The following is a 19312-nucleotide window of genomic DNA, read 5'->3' on the forward strand; positions in this document are numbered from 1 at the left end:
AATTCTCAGCCTGTATTCCAAACAATAAAGAAAACAGTTACAATCAATCCTTATCGTTCAGAACGAACATTTAAACGCAATTGTAATTGCATACAGTAACCAAATGATGAATACATTGTGCTTGTCAGAACTCTCTTGATAGAGCACAAAGGCGTGTTGGGGGCAGAAGCAGACCAGTTGCACATGGTCCTTTAAATTCTGCACTGGATGATCACGCAAAGTCATCTTCATACTCCTAGTCTCCCAAGTCTAAGCCAGCTGCCTGTGGCTTTTCAAAGAAAGATCTTTTATCCACTGACAAATGTTCCTCATTAGTCAATTGAATCCCCCGGGGAACTCAGCTCAGCATCACTACCATCTTTCTAGTTATCACCAGCTACATCCTCAGCTTCCGGGATATCATATTCCTCTGCAGCATATCTCTCCCAGCATGAAATATCCTCGGTTTTCATGTCCATCAACTTTGAACAGATAATGTATATTTCTGTTCCATGGGCCAGGTACTTTTCAAGGTTCAACATGGTGTCAAAGAACAGATCTGCTTGTTTACATTTCCTTAAGGGGTTTAGGGTTATTATATCTTCCACCTGTGGTTTCACACGATCCAGCGCCTAGCAAAGGCTGTCCTCTAATGATAAACATTCAATGTCCATGCTTTTCATTTTCTGGTACTGATCTTCATAAAAGTACTCCAGTTCATGCATTGATAAAACACCATCTCCATCCAGGTGCATGCAACAAAACCAGTACTCAATACTTGTAGGGATCTTTTTATCCTCTTCCGATATCAGAACCACACAAAATCAGCATAATTAATTTCCCCTTCTTTTGGTGCCTTCTTGCACCTTGTTACTGCTCCTAGAATATTATCTGTAGTATTCGATTTGATATAGCATGATTACTGTGCCGAGCTAGATCCTGTTGGTCAATACAGAGGTCATGGTCAGTGTCCAGTTCCCAAAACCTTCAGTAGATGACATAGAAATGTTCATAGGAGAATTATTCCATTGACTGGTTGATATCTTCCTCTTTCAATAGTGTCATATTTTATAGAAAGTTGCTTTTCCAGGGTTCTGCACACATTGTTTTCCCAGACCAGGATCTATTGACTCAGTAAAATATCAGCTGAGCTACTGCAGTAATGTGGCGGGAGTGAAATTCAGATGATTCTTTTAAAAATGTTATAAGGGGATTGCTGTTCATCAAATCCTGCAAAAACAGAATGAAGTCCTCCTGCTCCAAATAGTTGCAGCCAGGCATTGCGAGAAGCTGCAGGATCTTTGCTGCGTCATCATAACAGTTCCCCACATTGTCATACATTTGTGGACAGAAATGTAGCCTGTCCCCTCTCCTCAGCACCATAAAACAGAGGATCTTTCCAGCACAGGGGGCAACCACAAGGCTTTGCTACTACCTCCATGTCTTCTAGTGTTGCTTTTTCTTTTGGGAACTGACAGAAGGAGTTACGCTCACTTTATCTCTGCAGGAGCGCCTGGAGCCTTAGCACGGATATCTGCTGGGCGCACGTTGGGTGCCTGGTCTGTCCTAGGATCAGCTCCTACCATGGGTCAATTCCTACAACAAGGGAATGGGGTTAATGTTTTTCTGATATTTTTCCCACCCCCCAGTGTGTCTTGTCCCTTCTTTTGCCCCTTTGGATTCTGCTCACCTTGTAGTATTTGCAGGCAAACTCTCCGTCCTGCTTCTTCTCAGCAGGGGCACAATGTCTGTTCTTCTGTGTTTAGGTGAAACCAAGTTACATCACTGGTTCGTAAGGTTTTGAAAGTCCAAGCCCAGTCCAGCTGCGGCATTGGCTGTAGAAAAGTCTCAGCTCGTGTTTGGTCGGTTATAGTTCTTGCTTACTCCTTGGTTGGATTTGGCAGTCTCTTTCCTTGTTGCTCCTAGCTAGGAGTTGGTCTTTCAGCGGTGATGAAGCCTCCTTATCACGGTGCAGCAGATATTGTAGTGTGCGCAGCATTTGTGAGCCAGTCTTCCCTTCACGCTGATGCTGTGAGTACACGTATGTTATGCAGACTCGTGCTGCCTTGGATGCGTGGTGTTTTATGTCCGTGAGCCAGTCTTTCCTTCAAGCTGATGCTGTGAGTATACATGCGTTATGCAGACTCGCGCTGCCTTTGATGTGCAGTGTTTTATGTCCGCCTTACTCACTTGTCTTGTTTCTGCAGGTCCCGAAGCTGCGGATCGAACGCGGCTGCCACGGAGATGAGCAACTGACTAGGTGCTCCGAATGACATGGGGAATGCCCGAGCCGGGATGGCAGAGTGGAAATTCAGGTAAGTGCAATGCTGTTACACTGGAGTTGTTCGTGCTGGTTCCTGGATCTGATGGTTTCTTCTTCTTTTAATTTCAGATTGCCGGGATGCAGTGAGCATTACGCTGAACGAAGCAGATTAACGCAAAGAAATGGTTGAATGCAAGGGTGTGGCTTATATATTCAGCCACACCCATACGCTGGACCGCTTGTAGGAAAAGACCATGGCCCATCACTCAGCCATGTTGAGGGAAGTTACCAGTTCCTTCTATTATTCTCCACTCACACTATGAACTTGGTGCCAGAGGCGCAAAGACAGAGTCCAGGTGGCTTTTCCCTGCATTCCACGGGGGTTGGCTATGGTGGCGCCACAAGTATGCTTTCTGGGTGGCAGTCCAACAGCATAATGGGAATGGCAAGCCAATGACTGAGTGTGTGCACATGAAACTGGACTGATGGCTGTGACAGAAGGTCGTTTCTATTTTTCAGATTACAGAATCAATGTTCAGGTTGCCTTTTGGGCAACCTAGTGGAAAATACTATTTATTCAGCTCCTTCGCTGGAACGTTTTTGAAAGAGTGACATTCCACAAGCATTTATCTTGTCCCATGTGGGCTTCCAGGGAATGTGTGATGGGGAGAATGGAATGGCTGCATGGTCTGTCCAGTTGCACGTGCTAGGGTCCACACAACTGCTGAGTGGAGGAGAGGATTAGATGAGGTCTAAAGTATTACCCATAATACACTTGGGGGCTACTGCAAGTTGGGTTATGTCCAGCAATTCTGCCAGGTACATTAATGCTTCTCCGGTATTTTGGAGTTTTTGGTCCTGGGGAGGTTGAAGTCTCTCATGAAGACTTTGGTCAGTTGAGAGACTGAAGCTGTAGAAAGCAAGTCTGTAATCTCATGTAGGAAGGTAGCACACCTGTACAGTGGTCCATAGATGAGATGAAAAGTGTCTGAGTGCTTCTGTGAGAGAGGGATTTGGCAAGTGAGAGTTTCCATTAAATCCAATGGTGATTGATTATGTACCGTACATGGCAAGCTGATTTTGTGGATGACTGCCACTCTTCCCCCTGTTTTTCTCAACCGATCAACACGTTGGGCGCTGGGTATTAGTGGGACATGGACATCACAGAAAGGAGGCCGTTGGTGTAAGCCAGGTTTTGGTAATAAAGATAGCACTCAGATTATTGCCATTGATCAAGTTCAACATTTCTGGTGCATGTAGGAAGGCTGAGTGGGAGTTAAGTAGCATTAAAGAGGGTGTATGGCATGAGGGGGAAGGAAGATCAGTGACAAGGGGTATTTGGGGAAGGTTGGCCAGGTTAGATGTGCAATGGGGATGAGTGCATTTGTCCGAGTGGTCACTGGAGAGTGTGGGGCAGAGCTGGGTTTGTGAGAAACGCATGGTTATTTCACACCAGTAGCAAGGTGGAGAGGGTCCAACCTTGCCCCTGCCGGCTCAAACAGGCACAAATGGCTACGTCCTTTGCTGAGGATCTTCAATGATGAGGACGCCTACGGGAAACGGCTTGTGGTGGCAGAGGTCAGGAGTGAAGAGTGGGTAGAAGCCAGGAAGAGCAATGTCACATAACCTGCTCTCAATGCATTGGCTTGTACAGGCTGGATCGGTTTATGCCATTGATGTCCCATAAATAAAGCCAGAGGTGGGCATGGTCAGCAGTGAATGGCAGGTAGAAGGAAGGAAGTGGGGTCACGGGACCCGCTCTTACCATGTTCCTGCGCTACTGTTAAAAGATGACAGCCCAAAAGTTAGCTACCCACACCCTGTTCAGTGCTCTCCTGCTCTCGAGCTATGTCAGCGCTTTAAACAACAACATTAAAAAAATAAATAAATGTCTGCTACCGTCGGCGGGATCGGCTTATGCCGCTAGTGTTTCCTAACAAAAACCCAAGGTGGTCACGGTGAGCAATGGATGGTTTTCAGTTGGGAAGAGCCGGGTCTTACCTGAGAAGAAAGGAGCAGGGATTCCAGGCTTTTCCAGGCACTAATAGGAATAAGCATGAATTGCCATTTTCTTCATCTGCCCTTTGCTTCTGAACCCCAGTGAAAGACGCCCTGTGATCGAAGAGCTAAGACCGGAAAGCAGGGTGCATTCCTAAGCAGGTGGGCTGGGCAGAGGTCACGTGACCTTAATCCACTATTGTCAGCTGACTTACCGCCAAGGAAATGAGGTTGGAAATCAGCTTAGGTTGTGAAAGAAAGAGACAGCGTTATGAAACAGAGAGCCAAGAAAGAGACACCAAATGATCAGCAGTGACGGACAGGTGGGTGGACAGAGTTCACTTATCCTAGATCCGCTTGCACCAGCTGCACACAGTCCTTTTAAGTAGAAAGGGTGAGATAGTGAACTATGTGATTTACACTTTTTGAAAGGATATTTTAATAATAAACATTACATACCCCAGAAGGTGGAAAAATACACTCTTACACTGCTACATGTCAAAACATAGGGCTGTTTATGAGTGTGTTTTTTAAGTTCTCCCGGATTGTTTAATTTGAAACTATACCAATTAAAAAAAAAAATCACATCATTTAGCTTTGATACAACCATTCATCCGTCCAAGGCTGATAAAAGGAGTGGTATAATAGTAATAACTGATTTTCTACCAGGGGCTTGATGTGGGGCCTGTACAGCCAAAGCGGAAGCTATAACAACATACAAGACACAATAAAGAAAAGAGCCCTTCAGACACAAAAGAATAGTATATAAGTATATACTAGTAACAATGACGGTGATCAGAAAAGGTCCCGGAGTCGAACTAAGACACACATGTTTGGTTGCCATTTACAGCGTACACAGAATAGTCACAGAGTTTCCCATATGTGAGGGGAAACGCTAGCTTTCTCTGTGGGTTTCTATTACAGCGCCTCGCTCTGAATGCTCCCGGAAAGGAGCAGCAGGAGTGAACATCTGTGCCAGTGCCCTAAGGCACAAGGAAGAAAACAATACTCACAAGACCGAAGCCTGTACCGGTCCAGCAGGAAAGGAACAATGACTGGCTCCTGAAACAGAAACCAGCACACTGTCAACAAATACGGCACATGGGACAACACTGCAACGTGATAAATGAAAGGAACAGATTGGGTTCTGGAAAACCCAGCAGACAAACTCTGAACCATGGAATTACATAAGCATAATGAGGACAAGGACAGTAACATAAAACTTCAGAGTACTATCCAGGCAAACAACAGGAAGTCGAAGTAAACATAGTACACGACAGAGAACAATGAGTAAGAGCATACACAATAGGATTAAAGACTAAGCCCAAAGGTAGAGTGGGCGGAAAGTGCAGACTAGAAAGTATGGTCTGGAATTAATGAACTGTGGACTGAACTACAGACTAGGAACAAGGAAACTCAGGACTGACTCTCAGGACTAGAATAGCAAGGACTGAACTGCAGACTGGTAAGAAGAAAATGGGGAACTGAAGCAGGACTGGAAGAACGAAAAACGAACTGCAGTCTATCAACACGTGCGTTCTGAACTAGAATCAAGTACACTAGGGGCAGATAACAAGAGCTACAGGCACAGAGCAAGGAACTGCAAGCAGGGAACACAAGAGCTGGTGTCAGAAAGCAGGGCGGTGCAGGCAGAGGAAAGAGGACGGCAGCCAGAGGAGCTGGGGAACTGCAAGCAGAGCAGACAGGGTTGCAGAGAAGAGGACTCTGTGCTGCAGGCAGAGAGAACAAGACCATGGGCAGAGAAGCAGGACTGCAGGGCAAAGCGAACAGAACTCTAGGGCAAAGGGCACAGAGCAGCAAGCAGAAAAGCAGGGGTGCAGGGCAGGGGAGCAGAGCAGCTCCAGGCAGAGAATACATGGTTTCATAGCAGAGGGCACCTTGCCGCAAGGCAGGAATAATAGGATTGCAGGGCAAAGGTTACAGGGCTTCAGGCAGAGAGGAAAGTAATGCAGGAGGAGGCATGGAGGGCAGGGGGCACAGGCACTGAAACTGAAGTAGGTTATGGGAACCGCAGCAACAAGACACAGACAACCATGGCTCAAAGAAAGAGGGGCAGGACGTACATTCTGTGCAGGGACAAAGTGTTCCTTCAGGCTGCTGCATATGTACTGACACACCTAGGGCTTAAGCAAACTCATGAGCAGCACCTGGACCACACGCAGCAATCTGCCTCCTTCTGCTCTGGAGCTAGCCTTTATGGCATCTGAGGAGTCTAGTGCTCAGACCCTCAAAATTGAATAATGAGGGAACTTCCAATACCTTCCAAAGGGACTGTAAGGTCAGGAATATGAATGGATGTAGTTCAGCATGAATTGTAACAATGAAATGAAATGCATGCCCCAGCTGGTCCGCAATGGGTACCTGCTGCTGTTTGAGCGGCATAGTTGTGACAGAATCTAATAGCAAGTGGTATCTAAGAACACATTATTATTACTAGACTGTCCCACAGTATATGTATTAGAATGTTCCTCAGACTATGTCCCAGCATTTCTCCTATTTTATTTCATTTCTATAGACTTTTAAGGTCATACTTTAGACGGGTCAATAACAAAGCTCGGATCACATATCCCAAGTCGTAAGGCATACAGGGCAATTCAGGATCAATCACAAACAATCCACAGCTTTACCCAGAACGCAACGCGCTTCATTGGCAATCTCCTCCAGGGTAACCCAAGTGAATGGAGAGCAGGAAAGCATCGAAAGTGAATGGCCTACCTCACTAATTTGAAATGTCATTGTAGCAAACAAGGAGATACGATTGGCAGTCACTGAAAAGAATGGGTCAGAGACTTATGCGTGACATTCTGAGAAGGAATGTTGATATAGCTGTGTGACAGAATGCTATCTACAAAGATGGACTCCCTTGAGATTTTGTTTCTATAAACACAAAATGAATGCCGTTTTCTGCAACAACAAAAAAAAAGTGTGCTCTGCTAAATAGGCACAGGTTCAATATTTGCTCTTTGGTGAAAAAGTGCTGTCAGTGGTTACACCGGAGCTAACTTCTGGCTCAGAGGGTGGGTAAGAAACACTTAAATCCATATGTTGGATACATGTTTTTGAAGTGATCGTCGACACACCAGAGGTTCTTTAGTGTTTATTTGCAAGTCTCGAAGTACAGGTACAATGGAAAGAAACCTCATGAACGCCGCTCCGTCACCCTCCAATCAGCAGCACGAACAACTGCTATATCCTTACCATCCCACTTGAACCGTGACATTCTTAACCCTTATTCATGACCTCGCATACTCCAAACATTCCATGCATACTGTGCATCTGTCAGCTGACTCCAACAGACACCATACTACACATCCCCCCAAAATGTACAATTAATAAAATAATAAAACTATTAAAAAAGTATGCATGAATGGCAACAACTATTATATATATATATATATATATATATTCAGTGAAAAAACTTTGTTAAAGGGACGTTATGGTTAAGTTGCGCTACTAAAAACCTATGAAATTCAGTAAAAAAACTTTGTTAAAGGGACGTTATGGTTAAGTTGCGCTACTAAAAACCTATGGAAATTCAGTGAAAAAACTTTGTTAAAGGGACGTTATGGTTCAAAGTAAAACCGAAAAAACCCTGAAATTCGGCAGTTATGGTAACATAAGCAACCATAACTCGCACCACCGTGCACTGCTAACACTAACACCCAGGACATCAAAGATGACATCACAAATGTCATTGATGACATTACTGATGACATCATATGTGCATTTACTTTTCATAAAAACTCTGTACAAGGGATTCTTATAATGCTGACCAAAAACTATCAAGGATCATTGGGATAAATATCATGAGCTAATTAGTGCATTAAGCAATGCATTGATATAAATAGCATTCTATTATGAAGTTCTATCCAGTATACTAAGCTACTCATGCAGAAACATAGGCAGTGTGTGCAGCATACATGATGAAGGTGCCATATTCATAATCTTGCCATGTTGAATACTGAAATGATAACTGCTTTCTTATTAGAGTTTTGAGTACTGTGAAACATGTAATAAGTAGATAATAAAACCCACTTAATACATAATTATTACAGACAGAACACAAAGAGACAACAACACATACAAATATGAGTATATACAGGGACAGTGAAGTAAACAAAAAAGCTGAAGTAGTAGCAGAAAGAGTTCATAACCTAACTGATTGTCTTTATGCAGAGAAACTATTGCTCTGTTTCAAAGCTGCTACTTACCATATGTATGTGTATCACATGATGTGACTGCACCCAAAGGAAAGGAGAGTGAGTACAATGTATACAAATATGAGCATATACAGGGAAGGTAGAGTAATAAAAATAAAACTATGAGAAAGTGCTGATAACCCTAATGATTATCTTCATGCACAGAAAGGATTGCTCTCTTTCAAACCTGTGTCTTCCGCTTTGTGTATGTTTCATATGATGTGACTTGACCCTAAGTCTACAAATATAGTACCTTTTCAATTTTTACTTCCTGACTGTTACTGAAGAAAACTATGTGGCTTCGATATGTCAGTAAAGGATAAAAAGGGAGAGCCAGCCATGTGATGTCATCAGTGATGTCATCAATAACATTTGTGATGTCATCTTTGATGTCCTGGGTGTTAGTGTTAGCAGTGCACGGTGGCGCGAGTTATGGTTGCTTATGTTACCATAACTGCCGAATTTCAGGGGTTTTTCGGTTTTACTTTGAACCATAACGTCCCTTTAACAATTTTTTTTCACTGAATTTCATAGGTTTTTAGTAGTGCAACTTAACCATAACGTCCCTTTAACAAAGTTTTTTTACTGAATTTCATAGGTTTTTGGTAGCACAACTTAAGCATAATATCCCTGACTTCATATACACGTAACATAGTACATACTAACCCCCTCGTAGTGATTTTCATGTCTGCGGACTACCGCCCTGTCCACGGACATATCGAAAATCTGAGCGTGGTGAATGTAAATTTAAATAGTGTGCCCCATTTCCCCTTTGAAGTTGGCTCTGAAAAGAGCCGTTTTTTTTTACAGATGCTTGACAGACACCTGTTATTTTGTATTTTTTTTCTTGTTTTTTTCTTACTTTACTCCTAAAATCTTCACATAACCTTCTCCAAAGCAACCCTTACATTCCAAAATAGAAAGGCATTTCCCGTAAAAGATAAAGAAATGCCATCTTCTTTAAAATTAACAGCATTAATGGCATCAATATTCTCATTATTAGAGAAGAACATACCAGCTCTAAGCATGAAGGCACACATGCCTTGGTTGATGACACACCTAGCAATGTTTTGCTGAGGACAAAAAACTGAACTATTGTCCCATATTGCCCTAGGTAGTAATCCAGAAAAAATTACTTTCACATTTGGAAGGATCTTCATTACGGCTTGAACAAAGCGTTCCAAATCAGCCAACAAAGTAGGGGCACTGACGTTGCCCAAATGGAAAGCACCATAGTGCAAAACTACCACATGCAGACTGTTCATTGTGGCCATATCGTCACAAACTTGTACAATTCCCTCTACATTGCAATCAGGCACAGTGCTCCACACCACCTCCACTCCTTTCACATCAAAGTTCTTTGCAACATGCCTGCATTGAGCGTACTGTTGTAAACCATACACAAACATATCTCCAAGCACCAACACCCTGACTTTCTCTACTTCTGCCATCTTCACCACACACAGTCTCTTTCAACACAAATCCACAACCTCGACATCTGATTGGCTGATCCGTACAGTCTTCTTTCCATGTTGGATTTCCTGGAAAAACCCGGATGTAGCACGCCCTGTCCACGAACAGCCGCGGTGTCCGCGGACGGCGTCCACTTTGCTCTCTGTGCCATTCCCTCATTGCATACAGCTAAGCAATCACACAATACGAATAACGTCCTGAGAACACCCCCATTTTGTGAATTTTCGAACATTTCAGGATAATTATCATTTCATTATTCAACATATTAACATTACAAATATTATACTTTCATCTTGTACTCTGCACACAATGCTGTGTTTCTCCATTAGTAGCTCAGTATACTAGATAGAATCCCATAATACAATGCTATTTATATCAATGCATCATTCAAAGCACTAATAACGGTATGATATTTATTGCAATATCCTTGACACTTTTTTCGCAACATTATAATAAAAATCCCTGGTGAAAAGTACATACACATGTGATGTCATCAGTGATTTCATCAATGACATTTGCAATGTCATCTTTGATGTCCTGGGTGTTAGTCTTAGCAGTGCACAGTGGTGGCGCGAGTTATTTTTCATAGCTTACCATAACTTGCGATTTTCAGGGGTCTTTCGGCTGTACTTAGAACCATAACGTCCCTTAAACAAACTTTTTTTAATATCACGCAAACAATATACAAACATGGCGTGCAAAAACCAACTTCTCACAGATGGCTTTACACAGAATGTTGCAAAGTAAGAATTTATGCTCGTTCACAGTGAAGGTCAGCTGCTTCCATTTTTTTCTCGGGCCCCGGAGAGGCTCACGAAGCGGACTATAAGGTTGTATTGTGTTTTGACCTTGAAGGAATGTTGCTAAAACGTAAGAGAAGATAAGGATGAAATTTCTGAAACGAAACCACTTTTATATATTATATCACTATGCGAAAGATCGTTCGTACACGCGGAGTCGTATTTTGGGACTGCACTACTCGTAGACAATGGAAATTGCAATTGTACTGTAAGTAACCCTTTAGATTATTTTATACCAAATATAATTACAATAGCGTAGCATTAAAGACCGCTCAAGTTGAACTTGTTCGTTGAAAGTGGCATAATGTTTTCTACCGCGCACTATCACCGCCGAATTGATCCCCTGTCGTTTAGAGGCCTCTGAAAAAGGCAGACGACACAGGGTGGGTTAATACAAATAATTTAACCGGTCTATAGGCGGTCAAGCGCTCTACTCGCTGTGCCACTTCACTGTAGCCTGTCAAGTGGCACAGCGAGTACAATGCTCGCTTTGACATCCGTGTACAGCTTGCTAACGCAAGTACGAATCCCGGCAAGGCCAAACTCAGCCTTTCATCCTTCTGTGGTCGATAAATGAGCACCACACACTGTGGTTAATAATAAGCACCACTTAGATACCTCACGGTTCTTAGCGCTATATGAATGGGAAAATATTATTATTTTATTATTAACATACTCCGTTGCACTATCTTCGATAGCAAATAGTTTCACGCCCTAATAAATAAAATGATGATTTTTAATGAAGATCAGCTGGTGAGACTAATTTATGTTTTTTAAAACAGTTATGTGGCCCCATTTTGCCTATGTCACGATTTACAGACTCCAGCGGATGGGGTCTTCAACTGCCAGGTGCAGGTCCAAATATGCAACTTCATGACCCTCACCATTTTATGGGACAATCGCCAAGGACCAATATGCCCTTACGCAGTACTAGCGGATACAAACAACATACCAACCAATAGGGTGGTCTAATGGCTCGTTGTTGGAGCAACCTTCCGATTATCAGAGCGACCATTTACTGCTTTTATCATAAACCAACAGCCTATCTACCGCAAAGGAACAACGCGTGGCTCTAAATAAACTTTTGCTGATCGACAGCTGAGACAATAGCAAATCGCTGAATATTCACTAAACATTTCATGTGAAATAAATGTACTTTACCAAATGTACAATCCTGCTGTTTACTTTTAAACCACAGTTTCATATTCCGAATTGTGGTGCACTGAGTTGTAAGCTGATCTAACACCCTCTGTACCGCAAAGGAACATCGCGCGCCTAAACATGAACTTTTGCGGATCGACAACAAAGACAAATGCAAATTGCTGAATATTCTCTAAACATTTGATGTCAAATAAATGTACTTTACAAAATTTACAATCTTGCTGTTTGCTTTTAAATCACTGTTGCATATTCTGAATTGTGGCGCGCTGTGTTGTGACATAATATGTGTTGTCTTCCGGGTTCTGTGTAAAGTCACTAAGGACTGCAGAGGACTGGGCGCGTTTGATGACACACCCTGTAACGTCACGGAGAGAGGCGGGGAATATGAATGCATTGATAATATCAGGCTTAGGGGCGGGAGATATGATTTAGTGTCGCAAAAGCAAGTCAGCCAGGTCAATAGCGCCAGTCATAGGATTATCACATAATGTCGGCGCACACCAGCCGGATTTATCATTTCTTTAGTGGACAAAAAGTCGGTTGATGCCCATAGGAAATTGTACTATTAGCGGACAAAAGGAGTGGTCTTAAAACACTTTCACCCTGACAACGAACAATACAAACAACGTTCTCAGAACACCCCCATTTTGTGAAATTACAACCATTTCAGGACACCGCGAGTGTTCTTAGAACACATTCAACTAGACAGATTACAATACGGACAGCGTCCTGAGGACACCCCCAGTTTGTGTATATACGAACAATTAAGTACACTGCGAGTGTTCATAGCTCATTTTTACCTTCCTTGCGAACAAAAATGACACATACTCCGTCCTCTAAACACCCCACCATTTAGTTTATTTACAAAATGTCAGAACAGCCATGTTCTCCACGGACAAATCGAACGCAACAAAAACGTCTAGCACATAAAAAAACAAAACATTGAACCTATCTCATACTCCCCCACCCTCCCCAAACACTCTTACACACCAACACACGGCACTAAATACAATTTTTTATCCACGTTTCACCGCGCTGTACGCGGTCAACGGCGAATACAAGATGGCGGACGCGACAGAAAATCTGACGCGCTCCACGCCCCTCGCCGTCCAATCAGTGAACACGTTGCATGTCCGCGGACATGACGCAAGGCCATGGGCCAATCGGGGTGCTGTCCGCGGAGCGAACAGGGAAGTCCGTCCGCGAAGCGAACACAGATATCACTAATTTTTTTGCCTTACGTTTTGGTCATTTTATAAAAAACTACTGGACGGATTTACACCAAATTTGCAAAAGCACGCTTTCGGGACCAAGCCCCAAATTTGGTGTAAATCCGTCCAGCGGTTTGGCCTGTTATGTCTATAGGAAAAAACACAAGTTTTGGGACCCCCCTATAGCTTTTCCCCCCTGGACGAATCCTCACCAAACTTTGCAAAAAAATTCAGAGTGGGCCATATACTTGCAAAGTTTGGTGAGGATTCGTCCAGAGGGAGCGAAGTTATAAGCCACCCAAAAAATGCTCTTCCTATGGAAACACCAACTTAACCATAACTACATGGACGCTACCGCATCCATGTAACATATATTAGCAACATATCACAACCACGCCAAACACCACAACACAACATTTCGTCATTTTTTGTATACAACTAAATATCAGCATTTTCTTTGGTAAAATCTTATTCCCTCCACTCTTCCTCACTTCACTACCTTCTCTACCCTCTCTCCTCTCATTCAACACTTCGCAGTGTGAACTCCCACTACCGCCACCAGCTTCATTACACTCCTATTATCACTGCCTTCTTTCCACAACTCATAGTTCCAAAGATCCCATGTCCTCTCACTGTTCTCACTCCTGTTCTCTCTCCTTTTTAATACTTCTTCACCATTACCACATTTAACAACTCTACCCAGATTCCAGACTGTGCCGTCCTCCACCTTAATAGCATCTCCAAAACATTGCACCATTCTCATGGGATCAGAAAACCTAGATAGACCTTTCCTACATTCTCTGTCCTTCCTCGCCTTTACAAAATCACCAACCAACATAGTTTCCATCGCCTTACCTTTCTTGTTAATAATACCTTTACATTTTCTGTCACGATACTCTTTGTTCTTCCTCTGCATTTCCAGCATTTTGTCAACCACAAAACCTTAATTCACCTTATTAATTCCTAATCCTTCCATTCATCCATGAAGGCGATAACTTACTGTTAGGCTCTCTGCCTCTCATAAGCCGGAAAGGCGACACACCAGTGGCACTATGTGGTGAAACTCTCACACTCGAAGCAAACCACTAAAACAATCCTTCCAATTAAGAAAATTAGCCAACTGTATACATTCAACTATCACCCTATTCAGCCTTTTCTACCATGCCATTGGTTTCTGGGTGATAAACTGATGAATGTTTCCAACAAAAACCCATTTTAGTAGCAAAATCCTTTATTTCTCATGAATCAAATTGAGGACCATTGTCACACAGTATTTCCTTCGGCACACCTTCCTTTTTGAAAATCTTTTCCAAAAACTCCACTACTTTCTTTGATGTCACTCTGTCCACAACTGCCACTTCTGGCCAACGTGTGTACCTATCGATCATCACAATCAGAAAACAATTGCCATATCCCAAACCTTCATACGGGCCAAAAAGATAAATACTTAAACATGGTTATGTTGGTACAAGAATAGGTGTCAATAGTAACCTTCTAGTTGTCATATTCTTATCACAATTGTTACATGGCACGCACCGGTGAAGAATTCTTTCAATTTGAACATCCATTGCTGGCCACCAAAATGTTTCTCTCACTTTCCTTTTTAGTCACTGTAATACCTGGATTACCTTCATGTGCCAATAGCACAATCTGTAACCTCCATTTTTTGGAGGTACAACCCTTGAGTGTCTCGAAATCCAATCATCCTCAATCAACAATTCACCCCTAACCATGTAACACCCAACAAAACTTTCCTCTATATGTTCCTTTTCCGGCCACCCTCTTGCAATAAACTCCCTTACCATATGAGACAAATCATCCTCCTTAACTTGCATTTTCCACTCTTCTTCATTCAAAGCCATTGTTACACTACACACCCGCTCCTCAACTTCATTAAGCTCCTCCTTAGACATGCTTTTGTTCCTTTGCATACAAGATAGAAAATCAGCAACAGAATTCTTTTTGCCTGGCAAATATTCCACCACACAATTGTACTCTAACAATCTTAAACTCAAACGCGCAATTCTTGGCATAGCCCTTGTCATACCATTGACAGTCAAAACCTTCACTAGGTTTATGGTCAGTTCTTATTAAAAACATATCACCCCACACATACTGTCTGTAATGTTCTGCATCCGAAAAACATGCTAACAATTCATTTTCAATCACAGATTATCTCATCTCATTCTCAGCTCTGGATGTGAACATCACTATTTTCTCTTGATCACCATCCGTCTCCGATAACACGGCACCTAAGCCCTTGCAGCTTGCATCTACAGTGATTATCTATTTCCTGCCCGGGACGAAACCTCCTAACAAAGGGGACACACATATACATCTTTTGACACAATCATTCATAAGTTCTCTCAAAAGGTGAATAATTCCCGCAAACCTCTCAATAAATATATTATAATATTCAGCTAAACCTAAAAATTAGTCCAACTCTTCCTTGTTGCATGGGTAAGGTGCTTTCTCAATTTCTTCCATGGCCATAAACATAGGATTATAACCTCCCTTGGATAAGGTGTGTCCTAAGTAATCCACTTAATTCCTACCAAATTTACATTTACCTTATTCCACTGTCAAACCTCTTTCCTCAGGTTTTCCCAACACTTTTTATAACCTTTCATTGTGTTCTTGTTCACCCAGTCCATACACTAAGATATCATCTTGGAAAACCTGTACAGCTGGTATACCTTCTAACAGATGCGTCATTACCCTTTGAAACACAGCAGCCGCTGATGAAAAACCAGATGGCATGCGTAGATAGTGATATAATCCAAACGGTGCTATGAACATAGCATACTTTCATGATTCAGCATGTAACTGCATCTGGTGATACGCTGCATTAAAATAAATTGTGGAGAACATGTCAGCATTACCTACAAGATTTAACATTTCCGATATAACTGGTAAAGGGTATTTTTCCACCACGATCCCTGTATTAAGTTCCCTAAGATCCATGCAAATCCTCACTTTACCATTCACCTTTCTTGCCACCACTATGGGAAAAATCCACTCTGAAGCTTCCACTTCTTCAATCACTCTTTCCCTTTAAAGTCTACCCAACTCTTCCTTAACGTCTCCTCTCAAAGCAAAGGGTATATGCCTCACTTTATGTACCATGGGTTTTGCACCACATTTAAGCTCAATTTTATGTGAGTATCCCTTCAGTTTTCCAATAATATATGTGAACACTCCAGGGAAAAAAAATGTCTTTACCTAGAGCATACTCAACGGTATTTACTCCACGTGATAATACAATTGAACAGGTTCTACACTTCCAGTACTAAGCTTAATTTTCAACTTTGCTTGATCTTCCCATCCTAATACATTACTCCTTTTCTTGCAACATACACCTTAACTTCTGCCTGTCTAGCTTTAAATTCAATGATAGTCATTTGGTAACCCATCAATTTAATTGTGCTCCCGGATTCCTTATAGCAGGCTTCACAAGTTCAGACTTGTATCCTTTTCTGCATAGTTCTTCCCATTTCCCCTTTGTGATGATGGTATATGGGGAACCTGAGTGTACCATTAGTTTGTTATTTATGCCATCAAATTCAAATATGCTTTTTGGAGCACTTTTCTTGTTGCCACATACTATGGTAACCACTTTCACTTGCTGTCCATGTTCCGCATTGTCATTGTCCTCGTTTTCTTGAATCCATTTCACTTGACCTGCTTGCTTTTTATTCTTGTACACTATGCCAAAATGACCTTTGATGCCACAATTGGAGAATTTCTTGTTCAGAGCTGGACAAAATTGAGAGCTAGCATAGTAAACCTTTCTTCCACGATAACATCTTCCATTGGTTAATCTCAATTTCTCTCCATGTACAGCTTCTTCCAATTTTCCTACTTTACTATAATCCTAATTGTTATGCTCCTTGTATTTCACTGATGTGTCTTTCACATCTTTGGGCCTGACGGCTGTGACTTTCCCAGATCTTGTCATCTCTTTGTCTTTCTCCATCAAGGCTTTAGTGCAAATCGCTGTGTGCTCTACCTTTTTTGGAATTGCAATTGTTTCTTCTAGCGAGGGATCTCCCCACACCCACACCCTTTCATGCACCACATTGCTATTGGTTTGTATTATGCTTTGATCCCTGTTTAGATTTTCTTGCGTCAGTCTTCTTCCAAAATGACATGTCACTGCTAATGTCCTCAATGTACTAACATAGTTATCCACTATTTTGTCTGTTTCCTGCTTTCTGGTATAAACATAGTACCAATTTACTGCCACATTTGTTTTGGGGTAATAGTAAATATCCAAACTTTTTAATACTTGTTCATATTCATCAAATCCATCCCTTTCACCTATTCTCAGTGGTGGCAGTTCTCTGTAAATTCTATATCATTCAGGGCCCAAGAGTGCAAAAGTAACTTTTCCTTTTTAGCTGGTGTATAAAGTTTTCATTTTCAATTCTTCCTATGTAGTTGCCCCAATACTCCTTACATTCTCTGCATGAAATTGGGGGATCTCGAGCTATAGCTAAAAATGGTTGGGGGGGTATAGTTACACCTTGCATTTGTCACACAGTATTGGTGTAAGATTTGATGGATGTCTTATAATAGTTAAACTGTGTACCTAGCTGCTGATAGCATAAACCTTCAATTTCGTTCAGATTGGAGTGCAATTGTTCATAGTGACTGGCTGTCATGGTAACTTTATGAAATTAACTTGTTCTTAAAATGGCCGCTGCACATATGCGACGTTGTGCAGTGCTTTCCGCACATCTGGAAAGCGTCAAACGTTGCCAGAGAAACGATGCGACTACTTCAAGGTAGCGCTGACGTGTGCAGCATGCGCATGGAAGAACGCATGCACAGGAGTATGTGCCACTGCGCACGTTCACAACTTTCCTGAATGCGGCCAAACTTCCTCCCCCGGGTCCTTACTTGTGGGGTCTCGGATCGCCTTCCGCTGCAGCTTGTCCCTTACTTCTGTGCGCTTGGATCCGCCATGTACTATAGCTCGTCCATTACTTTTGTGCCAGTCAAGTAGCTTGTAACTTGGCACCAACATGTTCCGTACTCTGGAAGCAAATTTACAGAGAGTGAGGCACCGTCCTCTTCTGGGGGGCAGTTGGGAACCGCCAGTGCCAGAGGGTACTTTGGAGAGCAAGATGGCCACCAACCTTGTCGCCAAATGAAGTAAGTCGACACACCAGATGTTCTTTGGTGTTTATTTGCAAGTCTCAAAGTACAGGTACAATGGAAAGAAACCTCACGGACACCGCTCCGTCAGCCTCCAACCAGCAGCAGGGTACAACTGCTACATCCTAACAGTCCCACTTGAACCGTAACATTCTTAACTCTCATTCATGACCTCACACACTCCAAACAGTCCATGCATACTATGCATTTGTCAGCTGACTCCAGCTGACACAATACTACAATTTATTTCTGCTCTACACGGTCCAAAAACTCCCCAGCAGCTAAAAGGTGACAGGGCTACGTTTAAGAGACATGCAGCTTCAAATGTGCACACTGTGGAAACTGTGTAGCCATTTTTCATGCAATCTTCTTTTAAAATCTAATTTGCACTAGGAACATTTACTAATATTATGAAGATATATTTGATACCTCTGACCCTATCAGTACAAAATGACCACGGGACAATAAATCTTACTAAATTTGCATTTCACTCACTGGTTCTAAAGAAGAGAGAGTAATTTACCTGGAAAGTTGTACTTCAACTGATACCCGTTAGTCTTAGCCCATACCAAGGAGCTTTTTGTGATCCTTCACCTAGATGTGAAGGTGGGGACTTCAATAGAGGACTTGAACCCATAAAAATATTGGAGTCTGTTTAGCAGGGTTGATCTGGGCAAGAGAAGATAATTGTGGGCAAAGCCCTTGATTCTCAGGGAGGTAGAACATAAGTGGAGCTAAAGCAGCATCTCTCCTATGGCACAGGAAAAAAGGTTTTCCACCATGTTAGATTCTCCCTTCATACTTATCTCTGCCCTGCATCGACTCCAGTGGGAACTAGGCTCTCTGGAAATTATTGCAAAAGAATGTGGGCTCTCTAGGAATATGTACTGGCATTGTTTGGAGATCAACAGAACACATTGGGTGCAGAACACAGGGTTCAATACCTTTATTTTCAACAGACAGGGTTGGATTACGGCCTAAGGCAATAGTGGGGAATACCAACAGAATAAGAAAGCCTCCTCAGCTTAACTGTACAGAGAGTAAACA

The 19312-nt window shown here is 42.4% G+C and overlaps 1 pseudogene; it reads right to left on the reverse strand.

Moving 5' to 3' along the window:
- Positions 1–211: 211 nt before the first annotated feature.
- On the reverse strand, positions 212–18134 carry LOC138452888 (serine/threonine-protein phosphatase 2A regulatory subunit B'' subunit beta-like; annotated as a pseudogene).
- Positions 18135–19312: the final 1178 nt, after the last annotated feature.

Source organism: Ambystoma mexicanum, chromosome 4p (assembly GCF_040938575.1).
Source record: "Ambystoma mexicanum isolate Mex_15411 chromosome 4p, UKY_AmexF1_1, whole genome shotgun sequence".
NCBI classification, from domain to species: domain Eukaryota; kingdom Metazoa; phylum Chordata; class Amphibia; order Caudata; family Ambystomatidae; genus Ambystoma; species Ambystoma mexicanum.